General features: G+C 36.9%; 1 long non-coding RNA gene across 1 annotated transcript; it reads left to right on the top strand.

Moving 5' to 3' along the window:
* Nucleotides 1-649: 649 nt before the first annotated feature.
* LOC104865853 lies at nt 650-23,386 on the top strand. Its single transcript, XR_781286.1, has 3 exons — nt 650-780; nt 902-1,061; nt 23,263-23,386. It is a non-coding gene; the product is annotated as an uncharacterized LOC104865853 (long non-coding RNA).
* Nucleotides 23,387-23,606: the final 220 nt, after the last annotated feature.

Here is a 23,606-nt window from a genome sequence, read left to right as displayed (position 1 = left end):
TGCAGTGTGTGGAGAGGGAGAATAAGGCTTGGGCATGTGAGCCCAGTGGCCCACAGTGTCCCTGAGAGGGACAGAGCTGGGATGGAACAGAAAAATCCAGAACCTTATGGCACACTGTTCTTCCATTCTGATGGGAGGAGTCTGAGAAGTCTGGGAATTCTCAGTTCAAACTGGGCCTGGGAGGTGTTTCTGACTTCCTGTTTTCCATTGGAGGAGAATAGAAAGCATGTTATGGAGGACTAGACCTGTAGCTTGCAAATAACTACATAGTTACCTTCATTTGAAGCCTTTCCTTGGGTCTTGCGCTTTTCTAGGTGAGATCTGGGAAGGAAATGAAGTTGGACCTGTAGGGAGCTATGGTGAACAGTGACCATCTAGGCATGCGAGTGAGGGAGGAGCTCCCTCTGAGCAGAACCTGGAGAAAGGATCTGGAAGAAGAGAGAGGGAGCCACAGAGGGAGCTACAGAACACAGACACCCAGCAGAGCAACAATGGGGCAGAGAAGAGGGAGGACTGCTTGGCAGGTTGGCAAGGGAAAAAAAATGTCATGAGAGTGGCTGGGCTGGGGAGCAAAGAAGAGGGTGGCAGAATATATGACAAAAGATGCAGGTATTCGATTTTGCATTGTATTTCCAGTGAGGAAGTCCCTGGAGTGATTTTTACCACCGAGTTTTATGGATGTCATTCAACAAAGGCGAGGTGAGCAGGGTGAAAGCATAAGCCAGCACAACCCAAAACTAATTAAAGAATCACAAAGGCCTTCGGAAATCATCTGGGCAGGTCAGTTTGTCAATGCTTAGAATAGAAATGATTCCAACCCATGTTATGAGTTTAATTACTTGGATCACATTTGATAAATTCGGGGCCAGATATTTGGAGTGAGACGCTTTCTGGATTTCAGGATGCTGCTGGCTGTGCATGCACGTCCCCTGGGGCTGACCACTCTCTTCACCGGAATACAGGCAAGTGAAGCAGGGCAGTGTGCCCGGTGGAGGATTTGCCTCATCAACATGCTCTCCGAGCCCCACACTGCAGAGAAGAGCAGAAAGCAACGTTAGCAGGTGGGTATACTCGCCATCCAGTTCTATTAAACCCTGGCTTCTCTCCGTACTTGCTATGGGGGATTTTTAATAACACGTTATGGATATGCTGTAGTTGAAGCTCGCTCTGTGACAATGGTAACAGCAGACAGCTACAAATCACTTGTGGTGTGGTAGGGACCCTTCACACACATCGATTGGCTCATTCAGTTCCCACAGAAATCCTGCTAAGCAGCAGTAATCGTATCTTCATTTCATAAAGGGAGAAATCTGGGTGCACAGAAATTGCACAATTGCCAAGGTCCTTCTTGATGGGGGGAAAGCTGATATATGAAACAGATTCCGAGTTCTTAGCTACTATGCTCCACTTACTTTATATTTTTGTTCTTTTCCCTTCAATCTTTTTTTAAATGAGTGCATATTGATTATACAGCGTCTATGCATTTCATTTTGGCGGATTCATATAATCACAGCACAGTGCATTTTGATAATCCCTCCCCTCCCATCAATTCCTTTGTCCCGCCCTCCCCTCAAGTTGCTTACTCTTTTTTGAATGCGTATAATGTATTTTGATCATACCCGTCCACCCATTACCACCTTTACCCTCCTCCTCTTTTCTACTCCCGTCATCTCTGATAATAGTCTCCTTTCTAATTTCTTGTCACTTCCTTTATACGTACGGCAGATACCTACATCTTTCTCAACTTTATAAAGCTGCTATCACAATGTACTTGTCTTAATGCAAATTGCTCCTTCTACTTTGTGAGATTTACCCATGTTAATTCATTTGTAAGCACTGTACAGTATTCCAGTGTTGAATGTTTTCAAATTTATTGTTAATTCTTCTGTTGATAGATATTTGCATAGTTTCTACTTTTTCTCACTTACAGGTAGAATAAAGAACATTTATGAACATATTTCTTCATAAACATTATGTTCTTCTGATAAGTGTTTCCCAAATGTGGCTGTAAAATAGAGAATTTAAAAGCTTACATACATGCAGGTCCTCCCTGACATTTGATGTTTAGTGTTTGGTCTGTTTTTATTTGTTTTTTAGCTTGCCAAGCAATATTTATGCACATCAAGCTTTTACAACCACCAGCTTTAGCCTCAGACATCCACCTAGAATCACAAGATCTTCAAATTTTGCACATATAATCAAATTGCTTCCCAAACTAGTTTTTCTTATATAGACTCACATCAGTAATATATAAGGAAGGGTTCACAGTCATTGCCTTCCTTAATTTTTTGATTGACTGCTGGAAAATTATCAGTTTTATTATTGTTTTCAAAGAACAGACTTCTAAATTTGATTTTCTGTGCTCTACAGCTTTTCCTGTTTGATAGATTTTAGTTCTCTATTATTTTATTTCCTTCTCTATACTTCTTATTAATTCATTTTTCTGTTTCTAGTTTCTTGAGAAGAATTAGATGAATAACATCTCATCCTTTCTCCATTTCTAACATATTTCTCCAGGCAATGTTTTTCTCTAGGGTCTGCTTTAGTTGCAATGTAATAGCTTTGCTATGTAAAACCTTGTATCTTTAATGTTCAGTTCAAAAGGTTTCTATTTTTGCAATTTTTAACTTGACTCAAGTTATGTAAAAGTATATTGTTTTCATAAGTTTTTTAATCTATTATGTTAAAATTTCTTTCTTTCTTTTTTTTTTTTTTTTTTTTTTTTTTTTTTTTTTTTTTTTTTTTTTTTTTTTTTTTTTTTTTTTTTTTTTTTTTTTTTTTTTTTTTTTTTTTTTTTTTTTTTTTTTTTTTTTTTTTTTTTTTTTTTTTTTTTTTTTTTTTTTTTTTTTTTTTTTTTTTTTTTTTTTTTTTTTTGGTACTAGAGATTTAACTCTGGTCCTTGTGCTTGCAAGGCAGGCAGAGAAACCACTGAGCCAAATCCCCAGCCCTAAAATATCTTTCTGATATGTATTTCTAACTTAATTTTTTCTATAACTATACAGTGTAATCTGATTAGTTCCAATCCTTTGAAGTTTGTTAAGGTTATGTCTCAATCCATTATACAAAGAGTTGGGTGCCCTGTTTACTATGTATCAAATATCCATTTCATTGTTTTGATATTTCCTTAATCTCTATGAAATTTTTCCTTTCTTGACCTATCAGCTATTGTGAAAATTGTGACAAAATCTCCAATGTCACATCATGCTGTCCAGGTCTTAGTGTTTACACATAAACATTCAGAATTGTTATTTCCTCCTGGTGATTTGGCTCCTTTGCATTAAGAAAATGTTTTTTGTCTTTAGTAATGTTCTTGCTTTAAAGTCTACCTTATCTGATATTAGTATAGCTGGGTTCATTTCCCTTTGGTTGATATTTACATGATATTTTGTACTTGGTTTACTTGTGTATTCTTTTAATTAAAATATGACCCTATAAGTAAAAATATTGTCAGATTTGCTTTTATATGTATTCTTGTGAGTTCAGGATTTTAATTGAAATGCTTAGCCCATTTAAATTAAAATAATACTCCTATATTTAAGTTTTTATTTGCTTCTTTACTAGTTGCTTTTTATTTGACCCATCTATTTATCATATGTTCCAATTTTCATTTGTTTGCCTTCTTTTGGATCACAAACTATTGGTCTTTTTATAAAATTGTTAGTTATATACCTGCTATTATTTTCCTAGTGATCACCTAATGAATAGAATGTGGATACCTGATCCACTGTAGTCTAAAATGGCAGAAAATATACAGGTAATAATTGGAAATCATATCTTTCATGGTCCTAGCATTACTAAGGAATATTTTTATCATGTTTGTAGTAAGGCAAAGTTGCATAGGATCCTGAAAGGGAACTAATTCCATTCATTAATTCTACATCTAGCACAAATAACTTAAAGAATGAAGGCAAACTAAAAATATGTTATGAGGGAGAAAGGGAGAGAGAGAAACATCAGCATATCTGCCAAAATAACAAAGGATGTTCCTCAGGCAAAAGAAAATAATCCTATAGAAAAATGTAGAAATGTGGGATAGAGTGAGGAGTCAAAGCTTTGTGTAAATAAATATATGAGATTTATGTGAATGGTAATGCTCAACAAAGGAGAGAGTAAAAAGAACAAGAGAATTTGACATGGCTAAGACTGTGGGGGACCAAAAGAAAAATAAGTAGCACTGTGGGCTACTTATTTTTTCCTTTCTGAAGAGATGGGAGTCTTGGCTGGGGAGGTTATACTGATGCAGATGTTTTGTCAAAATTCACTATACTGTGCACTTGTAATGCGATGCATTTTATTTAATGTAAATTATTTCTTAATAAAATTGATTGAAAAAGCAAAACAAAGGAGCCAAACAATGCTGTTGGCATTTGTACTGGAATGGCAACAAATGTATGATTAACCTATGGGGAGAATTGCACTATTTCCAATGGAGTCAGTCTAATGAAGGTGTACAGATGACTCACTATATATGTCCTAGGTCATTGAGCACATATGTGTGAATGTATGTACTCCATTTATATAGGCTTTCCTTCAGATTTTTTTATTTTAGTTTTTCTCATATTCTTTGTGTTGAACTTGCATATAAATTGTTTCGATTTGTTCTTAGTTTACCACAGTTTTGTTGCTATGAGTGATTGAAATCTTCTTAAAATGCACACGCTAATTGGTCATGATAGATGTTATAGATGCTATTGATTACTGAATGAATTTCTCTTTGAAGTATCTGCTACTCTGAGCTTCATTCTCCACAGAGGTAAAATACGGGAGTTGAATTGTTGCAACTGTGAGGCCCTTCCAGCAATATGACTCTATTTTTCCCCTCTTCTTTGGGCCTGCAAAAACCTTCAAGAATGTCAAGGACACTTTAAAAATTACATCATCAGAAGATCTTTCTATTTTGGTTTAAAGCATGGCCAGTCCAGTCTGGGTCACATTGGGGCAATTTCCTCTGCAATTCATTCCTATTGTCTGGGAAAGCATTATCTGCAAAGACTTTGTTTAAAAAAAAACACATTTTATTTTTCTCTCAGAAAATGCAAAATGTAGTGCTGTACAATATGTATAGCATATAGAAATGTGTAATAGGTAAAGCAAAATCCGTCTCAAAGAGCAAACCACTCTAAACAATTTAACATCCATTTCACCCCAATGTTTGGGTGCTTAGAAAATTTATACTTATCTCTACAGTAAATAAGCATGCATCTGTTGATTCCCTGTCCAGAGAAGCAGATTGTCATCTTATTTCACAATACAGAGTGTCTGATTATTGCCCTTGCTCAAGACTTCCAATGCCTTCCCATAAATTTAGGAAGAAGACCTAACATCCGGTAGCTCTCGGCCTCCCTTACCTCTGGCTCATGCTGTGGCCTCACTGGAACTCTCAGTTTTGTGAAGGCTCCATGATCCAACCCAACATGGTTTCTGTGCTTGCAGTTTGTCTCCTGTAAAGGCCTTCCTCTTGCACTCACACTCATGGATACTCATGCCAAGCCTTCAGATAGCAGCTGAAGTACCTTGTCTCCGGGTTGTGGCCTGGCCTTTCTTTCTGAGCACAAGTGCCCTCTGACTTTTGAACTCTGCTGGGTCCTGCCATCCTCCTTCCTTGTTCACATCAACATCAACCTGGATCCCATCCATGCGCTGACCCATTTGTTGCACATGCCCTGCTGCAGTCCTGAATATCACTACCTTCTGGGATCCCATGGCTTTGGCTTTTTCTGAACTAGGATGCGCTGTCTTTAGTATCTGACTTACGTGTCACCAGGTATCTTGATGGTGTATGAAGTCTCTGTAGAAGCCTTGTATGACTCATGAGAATAAAGCCAGTTCTGCTTTGGCCTCAAATCTATTTCTCAGGCAGTAGCATCTAATACATTGTAGACAATAGTTTTGTATTATGGATTTAATTGTTATTCTCTCTCATCAGCCAGAGCTGACACCCTCATAGATAAATGCAGGGTTTGGCTCAGCCCTAGGGGCTTTAGTGAATTCATCAGAGACTCCAGTAACATGACCCATCATCCATAGCCAGGTGGTCCCTGGCTCTGGTCTTGGGGATACACCCATGGCACTTGGCATGGAGAGAGACACCAGGGCACCTCTCAGAAAGGCAGGATGACCAAGCTGGGGATGCTCTGGAGTTGGCAAATTGTAAAATCACTTTTACAAGTTCTGGTGACTTTGGAAAAAGGCTATATATAGTGTACTTATGCTTCTAGAGTTTGAAAACCAACTCTAAATGATTTCATGGCCTGGGATAGAGATAATATGGAAAGCATGTCCAAGCCTTTGGGGTATTTCTGGGTCTGACTCTATTCTGCAATGAAAAGGGCAGCTGAGGTCCCCAAGATGACACTCACTCATTTGTGACCTGAAGGTTAGAGGCTGCTACTTGGAAAGCAGCTCAGAGCAGAAGGCCAAAGTGAACTGAAGAAGTTACTGTGCCCAGCCCTCGTCTACCATTCAGGTACACATTCTCCAAATCTAAAGCTCCCTTGGAAATCATTATGGCACCACCCTCTCATAGTTTGTGAGTAGTGATTTAAAAGTGGCTTGAGCAAGTAGCTGGGTGTTTACTCAGGGCCTTTTCGGGTCACCCTGCTGGATGGCAGCATAGGAAAGTGTTTCACATGCAAATTTTGAAGATAAAAATTCTCCTTTAAATCCTGGACCTATCACATCCTAGCTATGTGACCTTAGCAATGTAACTTCTTTTTCAGTTTCTTTCTTGACTTGAATACCAAGAGAAATAATAATGGCTTCCTCAATAATGTGAAGATTAATTAAGCCAAGTGAATGAGGAGCATGCAGCACAGTTGCTTATATATAGCAGGAGCACACTGGATATTAGTATTGCATCTGCCAATACTAATGCCTACCTCAATACCTGAGACAATGCCCAGGTTTCCCTCCTGAGGGAGTTACTGATGTTCCCATGCCATGGAAAAGGGACCTGAAGAGAAAAAGGCAAATGGTCCTGCATTAGCTAGAGGAGGGCCAAACCTGTGTTGACCCTCTGAGCTCCAAGGAGCACCTTGTCACCAGCTGTAGCAGTTTAGCCAACAATGTAAACATTGGGTTTTCATACATTGAACCAACAGGGAAGCAATTCTGCAAATTTAGACTGATGTTTTGTGGCTTTTGCATTACCAAATAGTAGATCTGGAAAGAATCTTGAAGAACATCTTATTTGGCCAGTGATGCTGATAATGATCTTGAAGTTTTACTGGATGGCACTGAAGAGAGAGACCCTTCTGATTCCAGATCTAGTGCCCTTAGTGTGACCTTTCAGATCCTTAGCTTCCTACCTTGGATAATTTGAACCATCCATGACTTTTGGAGAATTGCATGATCGTGATAATTACACTAAATTTTTAAATGGCAATATTTAGATCCTAGTATTGGACATATCATCATGAGCTGTGTGGCTCTGGAGGAGCATTGTCTACTATCCTGGAAGGAGCAGTAAATAAGAAGTCAGGGGATCTGGTTTCTAATCTTCATACTTTCCCACTCACTGCATAATGTTGGGCAAGACCTCTTCAAATTATTTAGCACTTAACAATTTCTACCAAGATAGCACACATGTAGAATGGAATATTTACTCTAAAGTGTGCTTTTTATTCATTTAAGGTGATTAAACCCAGGGCCTTCATACTGAGCTACATCCCTAGTCCTCTTTTTATTCTTTATTTTAAGGCAGGGCCTTGCTAAGTCACTGTTACCCAGCTGGGCTTGAACTTGTGATCCTTCTGCCTTAGCCTCCCAGAGAGATGAGACTACAAACGTACCACCACACCTAGTTTAAGCATACAAGTTTACAATTTTTGATAAATGTATATACTAATGAAACTAGAGTTCAGTCAAAATTCAGAAAGTATCACACTAGAAAATGCTCTTATTCTACCATCAAATTAAAGCCCCTCTCCTATTGGTGAAAAGAATTTGGATTACTCTCATCAAAGATTTATTTTAAAATTTATGTGGGTGGAATAGTCTGCCATGTGTGCTGCTCTTCTGTGCTTGGCTTCTTGTGCTGAGCACAGCATCTGTGTTATTGATTGGTGTTGTTATGTGTATCAGTAGTTGATTACATTTTATTCTTAAGTAGTTTTCCATTGTAGGACTATATCATAATACGTTTTTTCATTTCTTTCTTTGATGAATATTGTTTGTCTCCAATTGTTGGCTCTAATAAATTAAACTGCTATAAATATGCTTATACAAGTACTTTTTGTGAACAAAATTTCTCATTTCTTTTAGTTAAATACCCAAGAGTAGAGCCACTGAATCATATAGTAGGTCTCTGCTTTGCTTTGTAAGAAACTGACCATTCTCCAGAGCGTTGAGACATTTACATTTTGACCAGCAAGATAGGAGCTACAATGTCATACACTCTCCAATACTCGTGATGCTGGTTTCTAAATTTTAACTATTTTTAGTGGGTAGGAAACTACACATCTGTTGTGCTTTTAATTTACATTTCCATGATGACTAATGATTTTGAACCTTTTCAGGTTCCTAGTCACTGTTTTCACTTCATGTTTTTGTGAGGTGTCTTTTGCCATTTTTAAGAAGGCTTATTTGTCTTATTATTGATTTGAAGGAGCTTTTTATTTGAATATCTGCATGCAAGTCCTTATTCAGATCCATATATTTGGTCTATTTTCCCCGATCTGTAATTGAATTTTCATTACAGTAGCATTGTGCATGCGAAGATGGGAAGCTTTTAATTTTAATGTGCTTATTCTGAGTCCGAATGTCCTATTAAATTGCTTTCTTATCTCAAAGTTACTCCTCTATTTCCTCCCAGAAGATTTAGAACCTTATGTTATGTTAGGGCTATGATCCGTTTTGAAATTTTGCTGTATAGGATATGGAAGGGGATGATTTTTTTCTTATATTTGTTTAGCTATTTCTGCTATACTTATTGAAATTATTACTTTTTCCAGTGGCATAACAAATAAAATTATACATCATTTGGTCTATTGTTTCATTTAACTACTTATATGTTGTTATTAGCAGTGCTACTTAATACTCTGGCTTAATATTAAATTTTGATATTAGATACTGTGAGTTCTCTTCAGATTTTTCTTCTTCACAACTTTTGGGCTATTTTAGATCTTTTGCACTCTATTATAGTTTTAGAAGCAAATGTAAGGTTAAAAGTACTGAATATTAATAACAGATATTCACTGGAAATATTACTAAGAGCTAGGAAAGCTGCTGAGCACTTTGGATACATGATCACATTTAATTTTCAATACTTTCTTTAAAATAGTACTATTTTCAATGTACATTTTACACAAGAGAAAATGGAAAGCTAAGATAACTTTCAAGTTTTAAAACCAGCAAATAATGACAATTTAACTTCTTCCTTTCCTATCTTTCTCATGTCTAGTCGCTGTGGCTCATGTTTTAAGAACTATATCGAAGAGGAGGGGTGATAGTGGGCATCCTTGTCTTGTTCCTCATTTTATTTTTATAAAAGGTTGCAAACATACATGACAACAAAAAATGAAGATACCAAATAAAAATTTTAAATATACATATATATATAACAGCAAAAAAGAATATGAAATAGACAAAAATTTATGCAACACAGACTGATAATCCAAATACATTATTAGTTTGATATGATCTTCAAACATTATATGTTCTTTCTCATTTTCTTTTTGTATAATATTTTTGAAATATTGTAGTTACAAATAAAACAAAGTTACATATTATAGTTGAGAAACTGTCCTCAACATTTTATGATTTACAAACTCCTTGGCTTTGTTAATTTGATAAATATCATATGCTTGTTGATTGCATAACTTACATTTTCTAACAAAACTTCCCACAGAAAAGAAATTTACTTATATTTGAAATCCAAAAACAACAAAAATAATTCACATTTTTAAGATCAGAGTTTTCTGTTTCTTTTTTATTATATCCCATACTTGTTCCTCATTTTAACTTGAAACTTTTCAGTTTTTGGCCATTTAGTATGATGTTAGCTCTTAGTTTTTCATAGATAACCTTTATTAAGTTGAGATATAGACCATCTATTCCAATTTTTTGCAGGTTTTTTTAATCATGAATGGGTGTTGAATTTTGTCAAATGCTTTTTCTACATCTATTGAGAGGACCATATAATTTTTGTCCTTGACTCTGTTAATATAGTGTATTATATTTATTGATTTACATATGTTGAACCATCCTTGCATCCCTGGAATAAATCCAACTTGGTCAGGGTGTATGATCTTCTTGATGATCCTCTGTATTGCGTTTGCTAGTATCTTATTGAGGATTTTTGTAACTATATTCATTAAGGAGATTGACCTGTAGTTCTCTTCTTTAATTGGGTCTTTCCCTGGTTTGGTAATCAAAGTAACACTTGCTTCCAGGAATGAATTTGGAAGTACTGCTTCCCTTTCAATTTCATTGAAAAGTTTAAAGAGTCGTGGCAGTAGTTCTTATCTAAATGTCTTATAAAATTCAGTGGTGAATCCATCAGGACCTGGGCTTTTCTTTGTTGGTAAACTTTTAATTACATGTTCAATTTCACTGAATGTAATTTGGGTGTTTGGAATTTTTTATCTTCTTCGTGGAAATAAAGGTTTTGTTTGTTTTTTTTTTTTTAAATAGGGAAGGGAGGAGGGGATGAAGGGAGGGCAGGGGTAAGGGGAAAATGAGAACCAAGACCTGTCATGTAAAGACACAAGGTCCCAATGATGAATGTAACTGTACTGTGTACCTAAAACGTACCAATAAACTCAATGAGAACAAAACAAAACAAAATAACAACAACAAAAAAACAGTTCTCCTTTTCCCCCAATCCAGTGATCCTAAGTGTTATTCAAGGATACCTCTAAAACTCACAGCCTTTCCTGTTGTTTTTTTTCTTCTGTTAATTTTATTGGTACATTTTAGGTATACTGACATTCATCATTAGAAATTTATACCTGTACATAATCTATCTTGGTTCTTATTTTTTCTCCTGCCCTCACTTTAACCCCTCCCTATTTATAAAGACTTTGTGTCCATTTTTTTCATTTTCTTATGTTAATTTCATTTCTTTCTTTCCTTTCCTCTTCCCCTGCCAGTTCCCTTTCTTCTTTGCACCATTTTTTTTTCCTATTTCACATTATCTATTATACCTTTTATTCCCTATTTACACTTTCAATTTCTCACACTAGAAACTATTTGGCACTCACTCATGTGTGTCCTATTTTTTTTTTAATTTGGTTTTTTGAGACAGTGTCTCACTGTATAGTTGAGACTGACCTGGAACTCACTATGTAGTCTGGGCTGGTCTTGAACTCACAGCGATCATCTTGCCTCAGCCTCCCGAGTGCTGGGATTACAGGCGTGCGCCACCACACCCGGCTCCATGTGTGTCCTATTTATTTTACTTAAGATTATCAAGAGTATGGCCTCAATGTGCATCCACTTAGAGATAAATGTCTAATTTCTCATTCTTTTTTTTCCAGCTTTAACTGAGTTTATTGGTACATTTTAGGGATACAGTACAGTTACATTCATTGTTGGGATTTTGTACCTCTACATGACAAGTCTTGGTTCTCATTTTTTCCCCTTGTCCCTTCCCTCCCTTTACCCCCTCCTCCCCTCCCCATCTACAACCACTTTATTTCCTTCTTTTCATTATCTAAATTTCTCATTCTTTATGGCTGAGTAGTACGCCATTTTAGAAAAAAAATTTTTTTCTTTCTTCATTCCTCAGGTGATGGGCAATTGAGCTATTTCTAAGTTTTAGCAATGACAAGCTGTACTGCTATGAACATGGGTGCACATATATTGCTGTGGTATGATTCTTTTAATTCTTTTTGGAAGATACCCAGCAGAGGAAGAGCTGGTAATTTTATCAATTTCAAATAAGTGGACTTTTGCAGGCATCAAAGATAGAGGGAAAAGTCAATCAATTCATCATCTTGGAGGACCTTGAGAAAGTAACAGTAAACACAGAGGACCCTGTATTAGTAATTAGCACACTCATAGCTGAAGAAAGTCATTTGTGAACTTCACCATATAAATAAAACACCTCTTCTTTTTCTGTGACCTGCTCAGCAAGTTTCTGTTCCTACACTACTCTCATTTTTTTATATGCCATAAGCCTACATTTAGAATTAATCTTCATTTTAAATTACAGAGAAGTTTTTGTTGAAACTTCTGTGAGGTTGTTAAAGACTTATGGAATAAACAGGGACAGAAAACTAGTTCTTGGAACTGATTTCAAATCAGACTAATGTGCAACCAAAATGATTCCAAAGCTTTCAATTTACCCAGGACTCTCTGTTCAGTCCAGAGTGAGATGAGTAAGGGTGTTCAGGCACCAAGTACTGGCACTGTGAGCTTATTTCCTAAGTATTTTATAGCAGAGATTTTGTTTCTCATTACTTCTGTGGAAAACCTAGAGGTCACACTTGTCACCTAGGAGACACTTCACTGTATAGTGCAGGAAGGGAGCAACACCTATTTCCCAATGCACTTCTGTTGAATGCAGAGTTTGGTAATATGCTGTTGACAACTAAGAGTTCTCCTTTAAAATCAGTCCTAACTGCCAAGAAGCAGAAGTATGAATCTTACCATATTTTGAATTTCTACAGATGGGTGATGTTTGAGAAAATTCTGGGCTAACGTTACAGATTTGCAAGTAAAGTGTAGTGAAGCTATTAGGGCACAAACACATTGGACCCTCCAATTTATATAGGCCAAGGATTTGGACACGGTGCAATAGTGAGCTGCATTTTCACACATTTATGACTTTTTCCTGGAGAGTAGATCAATAGTTTGTATGAGATCTTCTAAGGGAGATCCACAAATCCAAAATAAGAAGGAAGAGAGCAGATTTGGAAACCTGGATGTCAGCACTGAAGGACCAGGCAGAACAAACAGAATTTATGCAGGAGGCTGAAAAAATTAGCTTGGTGCCAAAGGTATTCATTAAGATGTTTCTTTATAAATATGAATGAGGGAACAGGCAAACATTTCTGTACTCCCAGATTCAAGATCCTTGGTGTCTAAGCATATATTTCTTCTTTATCCATTGAGTTTATAAGTACTTTAAAAGTATACACTATAGTAACATTCATCATTAAGATCTTGTACCTTTACATGACATATATTGGTTCTTATTTTTTCCCTATACCCCTGTCCTCCATTCACCCCCATCAACCCTTCCCTATTTACAGACTTTGTTTCCATTTTTTCTTTTTTTTCTCACATTTTTCTTTTCCCTTATTTCCTTTCTCCTACCATTCCCACTTCACCTATACCTTTTCTACCTATTTCACATTATCCATTATACAATTTGGATCTTATTACATTTTAGTTTTTCACTCCAGAGAAACTATTCCATATTTACACGTGTATGTCTTATTTATTTCACTTAAGAGTATGGCCTCAATATGCATTCATTTTCTTATGAATGACTCTGGCTTCTCATTCTTTATGGTTGAGTAGTATTCCATTTTATAGTAAAACCACATCTTCTTTATCCAGTCTCCAGGTGATGGGCAGTTGGGCTGTTTCCAAGTTTTAGCTATTACAAACTGTTCTGCTATGAGCATAAGTGTGCATATATAACTGTGATTCAATTCTTTTAATTCTGTTGGAAAGATAACCAGCAGAGGGACAGCTGGGTCAAATGGAACCTCTAATCCTAGTTGTTTGAGGTATTTCTATTTCCACTGTGATTTAACAGTGTGGTTGTACCAGTCTGCAGTCCCACCAACAAAGGAGAAGAGTTCCTTTCACATGAAGGAACCATTTGGTTTTTACACATTTGTCCTATTTATTTCACATAAGAGTATGGCCTCAGTATGCATCCATTTTCCTATGAATGACTCTGATTTCTCTTTCTTTTTGGCTGAGTAGTACCCAATTTTATTTTAAAAAAATAACTTCTTTATCCAGTCTCCAGTTAATGGGCAATTGGGATGTTTCCAAGTTTTAGCAACTACAAACTGTACCGCTATAAACATGGGTGTGCATATATCACTGTAGTATGATTCTCTTAATTCTTTTGGAAAGATACCCAGCAGAGGGATAGTGGAGTCAAATGGAACCTCTAATCCTAGTTCTTTGAGGTATCTCCATATTGATTTCCACAGTAGTTGCACCAGTCAGCCCTCCCACCACCAAAGGAGAAGGGTTTCTTTTTTCCCCACAACCCCACCAACATTTGTTATTTGTTGATTTCTTGACAGCAGACATTCTTTCTGGGGTAAGATGGAATCTCCATGTTATTTTCATCTACATATCTCAAATGACCAGTGATGCTGAATATTTTTTCATGTATTTATTTGCTGCTTTTACCTCTTTGTCTGAGAAATGTCTGCTCATTTCAGATGTTCACTTTTTAATTGGGTCTTTATATTTGGGGGGGCTGATTTTTAGGAGTTCTTCATATATATTTTTAATTGAATTTATTGGTACATTCTAGGTAGACAGTACAGTTACATTCATTACTGGGATCTTGTACCTTTACATGCCAGGTCTTGGTTCTCATTTTTTCCCCTTGTCCCCACCCTCCCTTCACCCCCTCCTCCCCTCCCCACCTTTAAACATTTTAATTCCATTTATACATTTTCTCATTTTTTTTCCTTTTCCCTTATTCCTCTTTCCCTATTCTTCTCACTGTCCCTACACCTTTGGTCCTTTTCTTCCTATTTCACACTGCTAATTGCCCTGTTAGGATCTTGAGTACTATTTTAGTTTTTCACACCAGAGAAACTATTCGGTATTTGCATATGTGTTACTTATATATTTCACTTAGGAGTATATCCTTAAAATGTACCAATTTAACTATGAATGAATCTACTTTCTCATTCTTTATGGCTGAGTAGTATTCCATTTTATAGAAAAACCACATCTTCTTTATCCAGTTTCCACTTGATGGGCAGATGGGCTGTTTTAAATTTTAGCTATTACAAACTGTGCTGCTATGAACATTGGTGTGCATATATCACTGTGATATGATTCTTTCAATTCTTTGGGAAAGATACCCAACAGAGGGATGGCTAGTTCAAATGGAAACTCTAATCCTAGTTCTTTGAGGTATCTCCATATTGACTTCCATAATGGTTGCACCAGTCTGCACGCCCACCAACAATGGAGAAGGGTTCCTTTCTCCCCACAACAGCGGCAACATTTGTTATTGTGTGATTTCTTGATAGCAGCCGTTCTTTGTAGGGTGAGGTGATATCTCAGAGTTGTTTTCATCTGCATCTCTTGATTGACCAGTGATGTGGAGCATTTTTTCATATATTTACTTGCTGCTTTTTTTTCTTTGTCTGAGAAATGTCTGTTCATTTCAGATGCCCATTTTAGAATTGGGTCTTTATATTTGGGGGTGCTGGTTGTTTTGAGTTCTTTATATATTTTAGATAATAGTCCTTTGTCTGAGGAGCAGCTGGTAAAAAGTTTTTCCCACATTGTAGGTTGTATCTTAGTTCTGTTGATGTTTTCTTTTGCAGTACAGAAACTTTTTAATAAGATGAGATCCCAGTTGTTGATTCTTTCTGCTAGTTCCTGTGCTACTGAAGATTTGTTCATAAAGTCTTTTCCTATGCCAATGTCTTCCAGAGTTCTGCCTAACTTATCTTCCAGCAAGTTTAGTGTTTCTTTTTTTATATTTATGTCTTTAATCCACTTGGATTTTAATTTAGTGCACGGTGACAGATAAGGGTCTAGTTTTAATCTTTCGCAGGTTGAGTTTCAGTTTTTCCAAAACCATTTATTAAAGAGGCTATCTTTCCTCCAGTGGGGACGGTCAGCTCCTTTGTCAAAGATGAGGTAGCTGAGTGCATCTGGAGTTGTTTTTGTGTCTTCCAATCTGTTCCACTGATCCTCAGGTCTGTCTTTTTGCCAGTACCATGTTGTTTTTATCACAGTGGTTTTGTAGTATAGTTTCAAATTGGGAATTGTTATACCCGCTGCCATGTGACTGTTGCCTAGGATGGCTTTTGCTATTCTAGGTCTCTTATGGTTCCAAATAAATTTTTGGATTCTTCTTTCTAGTTCTGTGAAGTATTGTGTTGGGATTTCAATTGGTATTTCATTGAATCTGTATAGCAGTTTTGGTAGTATGGCCATTTTCGCTATGTTGATTCACCCTACCCGGAGCAGGGGATGTCTTTCCATTTTTTCATAGCCTCCTTGATCTCTTTTTTCAGAGTGCTGTAATTTTCAGTGTAGAGGTCTTTTGCTTCTTTTGTTAAATTGATTCCCAGATACTTCATTTTTTTGGGTGCTATTGTGAAAGGAATTGTTTCCCTAATTTCTTTCTCAGTGAGTCTGTTGTTTGTGTACAAGAAGGCTATTGATTTTTGGTTGTTGACCTTGTATCCAGCTATTCTGCTAAAAATGTCAATTAAGTCAAGAAGTCTCTTGGTGGAGTTTTTTTGGGTCTTCCATGTAGAGTATCATATCATCAGAAAATAATGACAGTTTAACTTCTTCCTTTTCTATTTTTATTGCTTTAATTTCTTTCTTTTGTCTGATTGCTATGGCTAATGTTTCCAGAACTATATCGAAGAGGAGTGGTGATACGTGGGCATCCTTGTCTTGTTCCTGATTTTAACGTTAAGGTTTTCAGTTTTGGGCCATTTAATATGATGTTGGCTGTTGGTTTTTCATAATAGCCTTTATTAAGTTGAGACATAGACCATCTATTCCAATTTTTGCAGAGTTTTTATCATAAATGGGTGTTGAATTTTGTCAAATGCTTTTTCTGCATCTATTGAGAGGATCATGTGGTTCTTGTCCTTGACTTTGTTAATATAGTGTATTATATTTATTGATTTATGTATGTTGAACCATCCTTGCATCCCTGGAATAAATACGACTTGGTCAGGATGCATGATCTTCTTGATGATCCTCTGTATTCTGTTTGCTAGTATCTTATTGAGGATTTTTGCATCTATATTCATTAAGGAGATTGGCCTGTAGTTCTCTTTTTTAGTTATATCTTTCCCAGGTTTGGGAATCAAAGAGATATTTGCTTCTAGGAATGAATTTGGAAGTGTTGCTTCCCTTTCAATTTCAGTGAAAAGTCTGAATAGTAATGGCAGTAGATCTTCTCTAAATGTCTTGTAAAATTCAGCAGTGAATCCATCAGGACCTGGGCTTTCTTTTGTTGTTAAGTTTTTAATTACATTTTCAATTTCAGTGATTGTGATTGGGGTGTTTAAAATGTTTTTATCTTCTTCGTTCATCTTTGGTAATTCATAAGTATCTAGAAACCTGTCCATTTCTTCTGTGTTTTCCATTTTATTAGAGTACAGGTTCTCATAGTATGTATTAATGATCCTCTGAATTTCTGTGGGATCTGTTGTGACTTCGCCTTTTTCATTCCTGATTGCATGAATCTGAGCTTTTTCTTTCCTCTTTTTGATAAGGTTTGATAAGGGTTTATCAATTTTATTTATTCTTTCAAAAAACCAACTCTTCGATTCATTTATTTTTTGTATTGTTTTCTTAGTTTCCACTGCACTGATTTCTGGTCTAATCTTTATAATTTCCTCTCTTTTTCGAGCTTTGGGTTTTTCTTGCTCTTGTTTTTCTAGGAGTCTAAAAGTCATCATTAGGTTGTTTATTTGATCTCGCTCTGTTTTCCTAATGTTGGCATTCAGTGCTATGAATTTCAATGTAGAACGCTTTCATTGTGTCCCATAGATTCCTGTGTGTTGTATTGGCATTTTCATTTATTTGTAAAAACTTTCTGATTTCTTCTTTAATTTCCTCTATGATCCATTGATTGTTCAGGAGAGTGTTATTCAGTTTATATGTGTTTGTGAAGTTCCTACGGTTTCTTATGCTATTGATCTCCAGCTTTACTGCCCTGTGATCTGATAATATACAGGGAATAATTTCAATTCTTTTGCATTTATTCAAACCTGTTCTGTGAGCTAGTATGTGATCTATCTTGGAGAATGAGCCATGTGCAGCTAAAAAGAATGTATATTCTGATTTTGTGGGATGGAGCACTCTATAGACATCTAATAAGTCCATACATTCAAAAGCTTGGTTCAGTTCTAGTATTTCATTGTTGATTTTTTGCCTAGATGATCTGTGTATTTGTGATAGTAGGGTATTTAGATCCCCCACTACAATTGTATTAGTGGTTATTTGGTTTTTCATGTTACTTAATGTTTGTTTTATATAGTTGGGGCATTTATATTTGGTGCATATATGTTTATGATTGTCATCTCTTTCTCTTGAATTGTTCCCTTTGCAAGGATGTAGTGGCCTTCTTTGTCTCTCTTGATCAGTTTTGGTTTGAAATTTACTTTCTCTGTGAATAAGATTGCTACCCCTGCTTTTTTCCTCCACTGAGGATAGTTGGCTCCTTTCTCAAAGATGAGGTAGCTAAATACATCTGGAGTTGTTTCTGTATCTTCCAATCTACTACACTGATCCTCAGATATGTTTCTTTGCCAGTACCGTGCTGTTTTTATCACAGTGGCTTTGTAGTATTGTTTCAAGTTGGGGATTGTGATACCCTCCTGTTATGTCTCTGTTGCCTAGAATGACTTTTGCTATTCTAGGTTTCTTCTTATTCCTAGTTCTGTTAAATATACTGTCGGAATTTCAATTGGGATTGCATTGAATGTATAACAGTTTTGGAAGTATGCCATTTTACACTATGTTGCTTCTTCCTATGCAGAAACAGGGGATATCTTTCCATTTTCTTATATCCTCTTTGACGTCTTTTTTCAGAGTACTGTCAGTGTAGAGGTCTTTTGCTTCCTTTGTTAGATTGATTCCTAGATACTTCATTTTTTTGGATGCTATTGTGAAAGGAATTGCTTCCCTAATTTCTCTCTCAGTGAGTCTGTTGTTTGTGTACCAGAAGGCTATTCATTTCTGAGTGTTGGCCTCATATTAAGCTACTCTGCTGAAGGTGTCAATTAAGTCTAGAAGTCTTTTGGCAGGGTTTTTTGGGTCTTCTATGTAGAGTATCATATCATCAGCAAATAATGACAGTTTAAATTCTTCCTTTCCTATCTTTATTACTTTTATTTCTTTTTAATGTATAATTGCTGTGGCTAATGTTTCCAGAACTATATTGAACAGGAGTGGTTATAGTGGATATCCTTATCTTGTTCCTGATTTTAGTGTGAAGGTTTTAAGTTTTGGGCCATTTAATATGATGTTAGCTGTTGGTATTTCATAGATAGCCTTTATCAAGTTGAGATAAAGACCATCTATTCCATGTAAATAGGGAAGGGAGGAGGGGGTGAAGGGAGGGCAGGGGTATGGGGGAAAATGAGAACAAAGACCTATCATGTAAAAGTACAAGATCCCAATGATGAACATAACTGTACTGTATACCTAAAATGTACCAATGAACTCAATGAGAAAAAAAAAAAAGATCATCTATCCCAATTTTCTGCAGGGATTTTATCATGAATCGTTGTTGAATTTTGTCAAATGCTTTTTCTGCATCTATTGAGATGATCATATGATTTTTGTCCTTGACTCTGTTGATATAGTGTATTACACTTATTGATTTACTTATGTTTAACCATCCTTGTATCTCTGGGATAAATCTCACTTGTTCAGGGTTTATGATCTTCTTCATGGCCCTCTGTATTTTGTTTGCCAGTATCTTATTGAGGACTTTTGTATCTACGTTCATTAGGGAGACTGGCCTGTGGTTCACTTTTTTGGTTGGGTCTCTCCCTGGTTTTGGAATCAAAGTAACACTTACTTCCAGGAATGAGTTTGGAAGTATTGCTTCCATTTTGATTTCATTGAAGAGTTTGAAGAGTAGTGGTGATAGTCCTTCTCTAAATGTCTTTTATAATTCAGCAGGGAAACCATCAGGACTTGAGCTTTTCTTTGTTGGTAATGTTTTAATTACATTTTCAATTTCACTGAATGTAATTGGTGTGTTTAGACTTTTTATATCTTCTTCATTCAACTTGGGAAGTTCATATGTATCCAGGAATCTGCCCATTTCTTTTGGATTTTCCATTTTATTAGAGTACAGGTTTTTAAAGTAGGTATTGATGATCCTGTGGATTTCTGGTGGATCTGTTGTGATTTCACCTTTTTCATTCCTAATTGTATGGGTATGAGCCCTTTTTTCCTTTTTCCTTTTTTGACAAGGTTGGCTAAGGGTTTATTGATTTTATTTATTCTTTCCAAAACCCAACTCTTTGATTTATTGATTTTTTTAATGTCATTCCCTTAGTCTCCATTGCACTGATTTCTGCTCTAATCTTTACAAATTCCTCCCTTGTTTATAGTGGCACAGTATGTAATAGCTAAAACTTGGAAACAGCCCAATTGCCCATCAACTAGAGACTGGATAAAGAAGATGTGGTTTTTCTATAAAATGGAATACTACTCAGCCAATATGAATGAGAAACTTGAGTCATTCATAGGAAAATGGATGCATATTGAGACCATACTCTTAAGTGAAATAAATAAGACACACATGTGTAAATACTGAACAGTTTCTCTGGTGTGAAAAAGTAAAAGTGCAAATAAGATCCAAATTGTATAACTGACAATGTAAAATAGGAAGAAAAGGGCTAAAGTTCAAGAAAAGGGGAAGTGGGAAGGGTAGGAAAGGAAATAAGGGAAAAGAAAAAATATGAGAAAAGGAAAAAAAGTCTTTGTAAACAGGGGAGGGTGGAGGGGGTGAAGGGAGGGCAGGGGTATGGGGAAAAAATGTGAGCCAAGATCTGTCATGTAAAGATACAAGATACCAATGATGACTGTAACTGTACTGTATACTTAAAAAGTACCAGTAAACTCAATGAAAATAAACAAATAAATAAATACAAATAAGAGGAAAAGAAAAAAATTTAAAAATTTGAAGGGCTTCCTTCAGCTTATATCCCTGCTGTCACAATAGACATTGTGGACAGCAATGTGCATATCTAAGTCAATTAGTCTCAACAAGCCAGCTGCAGACCCCTGAGATTCAGGGTGATTTCTGGCTGCAAGGCCGAAGCTGAGCTCCCTGACCTCTTGCAGTATTAAACTCTGCAAGGTTCTACTGCATGCCCCAGTTACCCCTCCCCTGAAGATAGCCCAGGTTCTGATGTGAGGTGGTGATCCCTTCAACTTCCCATGTACAGAGGTCAGGTGTGCCTTTATCTCAGTTGTTCACTTCTGTTCTATCTTTTGGAGCTCCATACGGTGGCTTTTATGACCACCTGTGCCTCTGCAGTGTGGATCCAGGTACTGGCACAGCCAGGAGGTCCAAGAGCATCAGGAGAGGTGTGGCATGGATGGGATGTTGGAGCTGGGCCATCCTCACCAGTCTGCTCTGATGGAGGCCTGGGCCACTGCGGGCATTCTAAGCATAGATTTCTTAATACCAGGGTTCTTTTTTTGACACTTATTCTTTCCTCTTTCTACCTTTAATGCATCTCTTTCAAGAAGTACAATCAAGGCTACTTCTAATGAGACTCAGAAAATAATACATCCACTTGTTGGTCAGAGTCTCAGAGTGTCAGTCTCAGGAAGATGCAAGTCTTCACTGCCTCCCACCATGCTGGAAGCCTGTCCTTCTCCTTCTTGCCTGCTTAGGGAATTAGACTCAACTTGAAATGAACAGGGTTCTGTAACAATCTCCACTGAGGCTCTGTTTCTGATGTTGGCGGGAACTTCTCAGGGTACTTCTCTATTTGTACCTTTCAGGCTGGGATGTCTCTGTGCATCTAATATTGATGCTCTCTGCAGTGCTTTGGTGAATTGGTTAAGATTTAGATGCAGAAGGCTTCCAGAAACAGCACTCAAGCCCTTCCTCCTTTTTTTGGAACTTATCTTTCTCTTCTGTGAGGTCAGAAATTGGACTAGATATTTTTCAGATGGCTTCTAGCACATATATGGTATGTATTCCACCACATCATTAAGAAAATGTCAGGGGACATCATCAATTTTCCCAAGACCACATAGCAAAATTTGTAGAAAATCCTGTGCTAGAATTTAAGTGTATTCATGGTAAGAGCTTATTTTTGCAAAGAGAATTTCTTAACAAAGAATCCTGAAAGTGAGTTTCCAAAGCAGACAAAGTGCCCCTCTGCTTATACTCACTTCCTGAGTATGTGGTCACACTGACCAGAAGAAAGAAGATGTGGTTTCCATAGCAATTGATCCACAAAGCTCAGCAACCAACTTCAAAGTTTATATTTATAAATCATAGCATCACTTCTTATCCCACAGATATTTACAAGCATCTTTATCAATATATAAGTTCAAGCTCCATCATTCTTTAGCAAATTTCCCCACTTTTCTGAGAGTTGTTTGGCCCAGACATTCCTGAGAAATTACTACCTTTCCCCCTAGGGATGTCCATAAGTCAGTGATTGGCTCATTCAAAGATATCTGATGTTAAGAAGCACAGTTAAAACCTAAGACAATATTATTCTTTTCCAGTTACAGCAGGTGTAGAATTTAGGCCTTTTCTGTAGGCAAAATGGAACTGCATTCACACCCTTCTATCTGAATGGCACAGTCCAGACTATCTAGTGATACAGAGCAGAAGAGAGAAAAGCCAGAGTCAAACAATAGTGGTCTTACATTGTTGTGCCACATCTCTGGATACAGAAGCCTTAACCTAGGTGTCTAGATCTTATCAAGGCAGACAAGGTATCCAGATCACTGGTGGAGAGTAGGGAGCACTGAGTTGTGATAGGGTGGGGAAATGACTCAGGACTATTTTGTGTAATGCCATCTCTTCCTAGAAAATGCCTCTTCCTCATGGAAGTGAGCCAAAGAGAGGATGCTGTCCCAACATAGCACTCAACTCAAGGGAGTTGCTCTAGAGTAGTCACTATGAGGCAGATATGACTAAGGTTATGGGTGATCAGCTGTGTTTCTATTGAAAAGAAATAATGTTGGAAAATGTAATTTCACCTTGACTTGCTATATGAATTGAAAATGATAGAGTAGTGAACTATAACCCTGTGAAGTTATTTCTGCAGGTGCCTCTGAAGACATGTTGGGGAATAGCCTCTGCTGATTTCACTTAATGTTATCTTTGTTTTGGTTTAGAAGTCAAGATGACCTTGCTGCAGGCCACCACACCATGATTGGGGCTCTCCAAATCTTCCTGTTCAGACCCATTGACTCATCAAAGAGGAAAATTCATGATCTTTCCCTTCCTTCTCCTCTAGGTCTTTGCATATGCTCTTTTTACCCTCTAGAAGGGCTCTTCTCCAATTTTGCCACCACAACTGGCCTCCTATCTTTCAATTCTCAACCCAGTAACCCAATCCTTCTTCTGTCCTGAAGGTTACCCAAGTTGGAAGCTGTGGTAGGCTGAAAAATGGCCCTGAAAGATAGCCAGATTCTATGCCCTGGCACCTGGGATTATCATCTTATATGGCAAAAGGACTTTGCAGATGTTATGTCAGAGGCCTTGAAGTGAAGAGATCATCCTGGATTATCCAATGGGCCCTACATGCAATCATGTATATACTTACAGAAGGAAGGCAGCAGAGAAGGACTTGAACACGATCATGGAAGCAACACGCTCTGTGCTCTGCCGCCGGCTTTGAAGGCAGAGGAAGGCGTCAGGTAAAAGAAAGCAATTCTCAAAGCCAGATAAAGCAAGAGGCAGGGTCTCCCCAGAGCAT

Source organism: Fukomys damarensis, unplaced genomic scaffold (assembly GCF_012274545.1).
Source record: "Fukomys damarensis isolate Sample0158 unplaced genomic scaffold, DMR_v1.0_HiC HiC_scaffold_5, whole genome shotgun sequence".
In the NCBI taxonomy this organism is placed as follows: Eukaryota; Metazoa; Chordata; class Mammalia; order Rodentia; family Bathyergidae; genus Fukomys; species Fukomys damarensis.
This window is presented reverse-complemented; position numbering and strand designations above follow the sequence as displayed.